Source organism: Melanerpes formicivorus, unplaced genomic scaffold, assembly GCF_026170545.1.
Source record: "Melanerpes formicivorus ecotype bairdi unplaced genomic scaffold, bMelFor1.0.p_v2 SCAF_7, whole genome shotgun sequence".
Taxonomy (NCBI): Eukaryota; Metazoa; Chordata; class Aves; order Piciformes; family Picidae; genus Melanerpes; species Melanerpes formicivorus.
The window spans coordinates 28,562,407-28,570,808 of NW_027142359.1; positions in this window are offsets into that span (position 1 = coordinate 28,562,407).

Consider the following 8,402-nt stretch of genomic DNA (forward strand, 5'->3'; position numbering starts at 1 on the left):
TCTCTTCTCTTCTCTTCTCTTCTCTTCTTCTCTCTTCTCTCTCTTCTCTTCTCTTCTCTTCTCTTCTCTTCTCTTCTCTTCTCTTCTCTTCTCTTCTCTTCTCTTCTCTCTTCTTCTCTTCTCTTCTCTTCTCTTCTCTTCTCTTCTCTTCTCTTCTCTTCTCTTCTCTTCTCTCTTCTCTTCTCTTCTCTTCTCTTCTCTTCTTCTCTTCTCTTCTCTTCTCTTCTTCTCTTCTCTTCTCTTCTCTTCTCTTCTCTTCTCTTCTCTTCTCTTCTCTTCTCTTCTCTTCTCTTCTCTTCTCTTCTCTCTTCTCTTCTCTTCTCTTCTCTCTTCTCTTCTCTTCTCTTCTCTTCTCTTCTCTTCTCTTCTCTTCTCTTCTCTTCTCTTCTCTTCCTCTTCTCTTCCCTTCCCTTCCCTTCCCTTCCCTTCCCTTCCCTTCCCTTCCCTTCCCTTCCCTTCCCTTCCCTTCCCCTTCCCCTTCCCCTTCCCCTTCCCCTTCCCCTTCCCCTTCCCCTTCCCCTTCCCCTTCCCCTTCCCCTTCCCCTTCCCCTTCCCCTTCCCCTTCCCCTTCCCCTTCCCCTTCCCCTTCCCCGCCCAAGAGCTTCACCTGCTGCACTGATGTACTGAGAAAGGAGCTTCTCCCATCTGTTTTCTGCTGAAGCCATTTCTGGAGGCTCCTCTCCTCTTCAGGCAGTGAACACAAGAGCCTTTGCCTCCTCTGCTGTATCTTGGGCTCACTTTTCCACTAAAATGACAAATGGAGGAGGGTGGGGTACACCCACCTGCTCTGCAACAGCAGTGCTGAGAAAATAGTCTTAATTTCAACAGGGTCCTGATTCTACCCAAGTGATCTTGCCTGCAGATGGGTGGTCTTAGGGGAGACCACAGAGAGAGCACCCTCTCCAAGGACCCTGGCATTGATTTTCTCCTCTGGGTAAGATGTGCTTTTCCAAATGCAGGCCTTGGGAAATTGGAGTGCCTTGTTCCCTGAGAGTTTGGGGACTGCATGTGTCTTGGCTCAGAAAGAAAGGTTCTCTGAGCTTTGATGTTGTTGTGCTGTAAGAACCAAACAACTCTGGTGCTGCTTTGGATACACTCAGATAGCTGTGGGTAGGAATAAAGGAGTGGAAAGATGGATGCTAGGAATGCAGGAGTGGATGAGTGAGTAGAAAGATGAGTGTGGCAGAGATAGACCAAGGCTTTGCAATCAATAATGGCATCTCTTGTTCTACTTAAGGGGCTGCTGGCTGGGACAGTGTGTAAGACTCCTGAAGTAACAGGGGGGGGAAAAGCTCCTGCCTCATTCCAGCAAGGTTTGTTCAGTTGCCATCAGCACATCTCTGACTTTCTCTGTGTATCTCTGAGTCCTGCTGCCTGCACTAGGATCTGACCAAGGTGAGGGTGTCCTGACCCCTAGCAAAGCACACATTCCTACCCAAAGCACCTGCCTTTCTCTCAGCTCTATTTCTGGCCTCCAGTGTCCTTTGATCCCCACTTCCAGGGGATGCTGTGACTCTGATTTCTGCTCTTTTGTATTTTTTTTTCCTTGCTGTTAAGCGACTTTCAAGTGAGAAGACAGGGTGAGTAGAAATGTTAAAAACAGTGACTCCAGCACCCAGTGAGGAACCCATTCCTCCCCCACACTGAGGAGTGCATTGTTTTGACAGTTAGTTTCAGGTTGCTTCTCTGCCTGATTCCCACTGGGGACTTGTCAACATTATTAGATGTTGGTTTGCAGATCATTTTGCATGGCTTCTCTCTGGTGCCTGTCTCATAGGGTTCTTCATAGCTCACAGCTGCAGTGTGACAGGAGGGACCATGGGGCTGTGCTATGTGGCACAACATTCTGTGGGCTCTGACTCACCAACTCCAGGTGCTTCCTGCTGTTGACTGTGTCTTATGTGAGGAGACAGAGTACTCCATCCAAAGCACCAGTCCTACATGTGAGTTTAGCTCTAAGCATGTGGGCAGTGGATCCCCCAAATCATTGTGGGGAGACCCAGAGGAAGATGTGTTTAAGCTCAGACCTCACTGGTAGCAGAAATTGGGTGATCAGGAGCACAAATATGCCTGTTTTGGGGGGAGGCTATGACTTTTGACAGGGTTTGTCTGACCCAGCTGTTGGGGAAGGCAAACTCTGTTTGTCTGGGGAGCAGACCTGGGGAAGAGAGGCAAGTGACAACATACAAGAGATGCTGGGATGTTCAGCTTAGGGCCAGCTTTTTGGTATGTGGGTTTCTGTGCATTGTTTGGTCAAATTAATTCTAAAGGCATCTCCTTGGAGCTGACCTTATAGATGCTTGGGAGACATGGGCTGTTGACTGCTGGGTCTGAGCCCTGTTGCCTCCCAGATTTAACACATCCAAGTGCCAGGTTCTCCACATTGGCCACAGCAACCCCATGTTGTGCTACAGGCTGGGGTCAAAGTGGCTGGAGAGCAGCCAGGTAGAGAGGGACCTGGGGGTACTGGTCGATAGTAGGCTGAACATCAGCCTGCAGTGTGCCCAGGCAGCCAGGAGGGCTAATGGCATCCTGGCCTGCATCAGGAACAGTATAGCCAGCAGGAGCAGGGAGGTCATTCTGCCCCTGTATGCTGCACTGGTTAGGCCACACCTTGAGTCCTGTGTCCAGTTCTGGGCCCCTCAGTTTAGGAAGGATGTTGAGTTGCTGGAAGGTGTCCAGAGAAGGGCAACAAAGCTGGGGAGGGGTTTGGAGCACAGCCCTGTGAGGAGAGGCTGAGGGAGCTGGGCTTGCTTAGCCTGGAGAGGAGGAGACTCAGGGGAGACCTTATTGCTCTCTACAAGTACCTGAAGGGAGGTTGTAGCCAGGTGGGGGGTTGGTCTCTTTTCCCAGGCAACCAGCACCAGAACAAGAGGACACAGTCTCAAGCTGCACTAGGGGAGGTTTAGGCTGGATGTTAGGAAGAAGTTCTTCCCAGAAAGAGGGATTGCCCATTGGAATGGGCTGTCCAGGGAGGTGGTGGAGTCACCATCATTGGAGGTGTTCAGAAGGACACTTGATGGGGCACTTGCTGCCATGGTTTAGCTGTTTAGGTGGGTTGGATTTATTGATAGGTTGGATGCAATGATCTTGAAGGTCTCTTCCAACCTGATCTGATCTATTCTATTCTATTCTATTCTATTCTATTCTATTCTATTCTATTCTATTCTATTCTATTCTATTCTATTCTATTATTTTGCAGGTGGTGGGGTGACCAGGCTGCTGGCTTGGGGAGACAGTCCCCAGGGAACCATGATCTGTGAGCATGTCAAGGCTTCAGCCATCTGGGGTGCAGCAAATGTTTCTTTACTATGGAGGCTTTGTGGTGTGGCTTGTAGGTGAAGAAATATTCCCTTCCTAGGACTGCAGTCACCAGATTTTAGCTGAGCTGGAGCTTTCCTTCCTTGGGCTTTCACCTGTTCAGGCCACAAAAGCCACTGTGAAGATGCGCTCTCTTGTTCCTAGCCTACCAGTTCAGCAGGCAGGTTATGTGAGGACCTCCAGCTTTTGTTTTTCAAGCCTCTCTTTGCACTGTCTCTTATTTGCACCCAGTTGAGTTTATTGCTCACAGGCTCTCTGGTCTGAGACTCCTCTCTGATTTTCTTCTGTGCAATCCCCCTCAGGGTGCTTTCCAGTGCCTCCCCAACTCACTCTATAATCAGATCAGCTCCCCCCAGGGGTCCAGGGAAGGACACTTATTCTCAGTGTCTAACTGATTGGGTTTGTTTCAACACAGGCTGATTGTGAAGAGGTTTTCTCCGGGCTGTGTGGGAGCTCTGCCTTTGGAAATGGAAATGCCCTGCTATTCCAGCAGTTAATCATGGCCTTTTGCTGATGAGCCCTGGCTGAGCTTTACACAGAGGTTTTTCTTTGGCAGGTTTTTACTCCAGGTGCTGTGGTCTGGGGTTTTTGGTTTGTTTTATTATAATTTTTTAGTGTTGGGTTGGTTTTTTTTTGTATCCTGTCTGAGGCTGCCTGCAGGAGGAAACAAGAAAAGGGGCAAACATCAGCCTCCAGCCAAACGTCTTGGCTTGACTTCTGTGGTCATATCCCTCCTTTGGGAAGGTCTGTCTCTGTGCTGGCTTGCTGTTTTCTTGGTTTGCAGCTTGCATTTTGAAATGGCTCTTGCCTAGATCGCAGTTCTTCACCTTCTGAATGATCCTGGTGTGGGTTTATTCGGGGCTCTGTCCTTGCTGGTTGGCTTTAACAGATTTCATCTCTCCTGACTCTGCTCCTCTGCATTTGCTGTGACCAGTCACACCTCCATCAGCCTGCTCACAGACAACCCACAGACATTAAATGGTGACAACAGTGGTGAGGTGTGAGCTCAAGCTCCAGTTGGGTAGCAGCTTTCTGTCAGGGTGGCTGAGCTGTGTTGGATGACCAGATCACACCTCAGGGTGACCAGGTCACTCCTCAAGGCTTGAAGTGTCTTGGCTCAGAAAGAAAGGTTCTCTGAGCTTTGATGTTGTTGTGCTGTAAGAACCAAACAACTCTGGTGCTGCTTTGGATACATGCAGATAGCTGTGGGTAGGAATAAAGGAGTGGAGAGATGGATGCTAGGAATGAAGGAGTGGATGAGTGAGTAGAAAGATGAGTGTGGCAGAGATAGACCAAGGCTTTGCAATCAATAATGGCATTTCTTGTTCTACTTAAGGGGCTGCTGGCTGGGACAGTGTGTAAGACTCCTGAAGTAACGGGGGGGAAAAGCTCCTGCCTCATTCCAGCAAGGTTTGCTCAGTTGCCATCAGCACATCTCTGTCTTTCTCTGTGTATCTCTGAGTCCTGCTGCCTGCACTAGGATCTGACCAAGGTGAAGGTGTCCTGGCCCCTAGCAAAGCACACATTCCTACCCAAAGCACCTGCCTTTCTCTCAGCTCAAAGACATTAATGTCTCAAAGACATTAAATGGTGACAACAGTGGTGAGGTGTGAGCTCAAGCTCCAGTTGGGTAGCAGCTTTCTGTCAGGGTGGTTGAGCTCAAGACCATGTTAGGTGACCAGATCACTCCTCAAGGTGACCAGATCACTCCTCAAGGCTTGAAGTGTCTCTTGGTATTCCCTGTGCAGTGCACCTTCTTCTTGCACTGGAAACTTTTTGGTCTGTTAGAGGGCTGCAGAAATGCAGTATCCTACTTTCCTCAAAGGAGGATGCATTCATTAAAGCAGAATGTGCTCCACACTCCTCTCCAGCCAGATGTATTCCCTTGATGGGCTTTCCTATTGTTTAAGCCAACAGAGTCCAGGCCTTCTTCCAGGGAGCTCAATCTCCTATCTGCTGTTTCTATAGCAACCTCTCATCCTAAGGGAGCCTGAAATCCCCTTGTAAACACAACCTGAGGATATGCCCAGAAACACATGTGGGAGGGACGATGGCAAATGCCCCAGAGTCCAGAGGGGTGCCCAAGAGGAAGCCAAGAGTCATCCTGCACTGCTCTGGCTTTGCAGGCAGATTGGAAAGCTTTATTTTTGCCAGCCCAGCTGGTGCTTTGATAACTCTACTGCTGCTTTGCACTCAGATGAAAAGGGTCAGAAGATCTGTTGTGCCTGTGGCTTTGGGTCACTGCAGGAACTTCATGACCTGGACCTAGCACTCACTGCCTCAGAGCCCTTTGTCAGCCTTGCATCTAAGGAAGCCTCAATCTAATATCCCTGGACAGCAGTGGAAAGATTCTCTTGAGTTTAATGGGAGTGGCTCACATCTGGCATGAGCAGGGCCCAAGATGATCTACAAGATTGTGAAGCCAAGCACAATGTGCCATTGGGACAGAAACAGAGTTGGTGAACCTAAATATGGTCCCATATTTGTGATGAACTGTGTCCTTATAGCTATCCTGGTTAAATCCAGGGGTTATGGATCACAGGTCCTCTGAACATAGCCTTGCTGCTTGTCCCCTGGTTTAGAATCATGGAATTGTTGGGGCTGGAGGGGACCTCGAGGATCATCCAGTTCCAACCCCCCTGCCATGGGCAGGGACACCTCACACTAGATCAGGTTGCTCAGAGCCACATCCAGCCTGGCCTTAAAAACTCCCAGGGATGAGGCTTCCAACACCTCCCTGGGCAACCTGTGCCAGTGTCTCACCACCCTCATGGGGAAGAACTTCTTCCCCCCTAGTCCTATCATTACCTGACACCCTAAAAGTCCCTGACCTACCCCATTTCCCCCCTTTTCCCCCTCAATCCCAGAGCACCTGGGCTCTGTTGGAGTCTCCTCCTACCCCAGGTGTAGCCACTTGGCCCTCTGCACCCACTCCCTTTTTAATCCCCACCTCCAGCAGGGACAGAAGCCCCAGGCTGAGCCCATCTGGGCTGAGGGATCCTCTTCTCATCACTGGTGAGTTCCCCAGGGATTCTGAAGTCCTTCCTCTGGCTGAGACTGTGCATCACTAATGCATGCTGAACACACTTGCTAACAGTTGTTATTATTCTTGATTTGCCTGCTGATGGCACACAGCTGATCCTCAGGTCTCCCCTCAGGGCTGCAGACATCTGTCTTGCCTTTGGCTATGTGTACCTTGTACCTACTGAGGTGCTGGAGTTCCTCAATGTCTGTGTGGAACTAAACTACTCAGGGCTGTTTTGCTACCCTTGTCTGTGGATTTGTGGCCTGATTTTTTCTGGAGGGAATCTCATGGTTTAGAGAGCATGTTTCCCTATCTTCTACCTAGAAGAGACAAAGGGGTGGCATATAGCCCACACGAATAACCTGAAGGAAAACCTCTCTGGTCCCCACATCATCACAGCAAGTGATGGATGGACAGCCCAAACATCTGTCTGGAATGGTTTCAGTGAGGGAGCAGAGAGAAACTGCTTTGCCCCAGCATGCAGGCAGCCCAAACCCCCTGGAAGCTGAAATAAATGTCTGATGGCAAAGTTTCCAGCACAGGCCAGAAGAATTATTTGTGCTTCCTCTGGCATTTCCTGGTAGCTGAAGTAAGGGCAGCTGAAAATGTCAGGAAAACACATCTCTAGAGGTATCAAATTCTGCTCTCCCCAGGCAGGCATGGTAGACCATGCATGTGCATAAGCTGAGAGAGTCCTTTCAGAGTCATCCATCAGAAGAGGTGTCCAGCCACAAGCTCTTCTCAACCAGCAGTGTGCCCAGGTGGCCAAGAAGGCCAATGGCATCCTGGCCTGCATTAGGAAGAGTGTGGCCAGCAGGAGCAGGGAGGCCATTCTGCTCCTGTACTCAGGACTGGTTAGGCTACACCTTGAGTCCTGAGTCCAGTTCTGGGCCCCTCAATTTAAGAAGGATATTGAGACACTTAAATGTGTCCAGAAAAGAGAAACAAGGCTGGGGAGAGGTCTGGAGCACAGCCCTATGAGGAGAGGCTGAGGGAGCTGGGGTTGCTTAGCCTGAGGAGGAGGCTCAGGGGAGACCTTCTTGCTGAAGGGAGGTTGTAGCCAGGTGGGGGTTGGTCTCTTCTCCCAGGCAACCAGGACCAGAACAAGAGGACACAGTCTCAAACTGCACCAGGGGAAGTTTAGGCTGGGTGTGAGGAGAAAGATCTTCCCAGGAAGAGTGATTGGTCATTGGAATGTGCTACCCATGGAGGTGGTGGAGTCCCCATCCCTGGAGATGTTCAAGAGGGGATTGGATGTGATGCTTGCAGCCATGGTTTAGTTAGTCATGAGGTCTTGGGTGATAGGTTGGACTTGATGATCTCTGAGGTCTTTTCCAACCTTATTGATTCTATGATTCCTCAGGCACTGGTTGTGTTTGACTTTAATGTGCCAGGGGCCTTCTGAGGATGTGCTTCTGCCTCTGCCTGGCTCTGTCGCCACAGCAGTCCTCTGAATGCTTTTGAGGAGGTGGAAGTTGTGGTTTAGCACTTAGCTTCGTTTAAAGGATCAGAGGGGTAGAGGAGCAGAGAACCTCTGTGGTGTAGAAACAAAAACCAATTGGCATAAAATGATGCTGATTATTCATGTATTCATTAGAAAAAGAAAAAGCTCTGGAGGAGGCTCAGACTGTTAAATTCCCTCCCCAGACAAGCAGAGAAAAATCTCTCAGAGCAAAATCCACCCCCTGGGGAGCTCTCCCTCAGTCACCTAATGTGACTGGTTAGACAGGGTGAGGTGACGATGCCTTCTCACATGCTCATGTTTCACCTCCTTTCCCAGGGTGAAGCCTGGGTGGAAACACAAAGCTGCCTTGTTGACACTTGGGTGTCTGCCCAGACACTGTCACCAGCTGCTCGGCCCTTGAATGGGGCCAGGAAGCTTCACAGGTGGGGGTCTGAGACCTGATGGTGAGAACTAAGCCAAGAGCCATCACCTCTGCAGGTGAAGAGCTCATCCTCATGCTAGGCTGAAGCATCAGAGCTCCCCAGGCAAGCCTCACTGCAGGGAGCCTTGTTTGTGCGCAAGATCTCTGCCAGCTGTGAGGGGCTGGAAGGG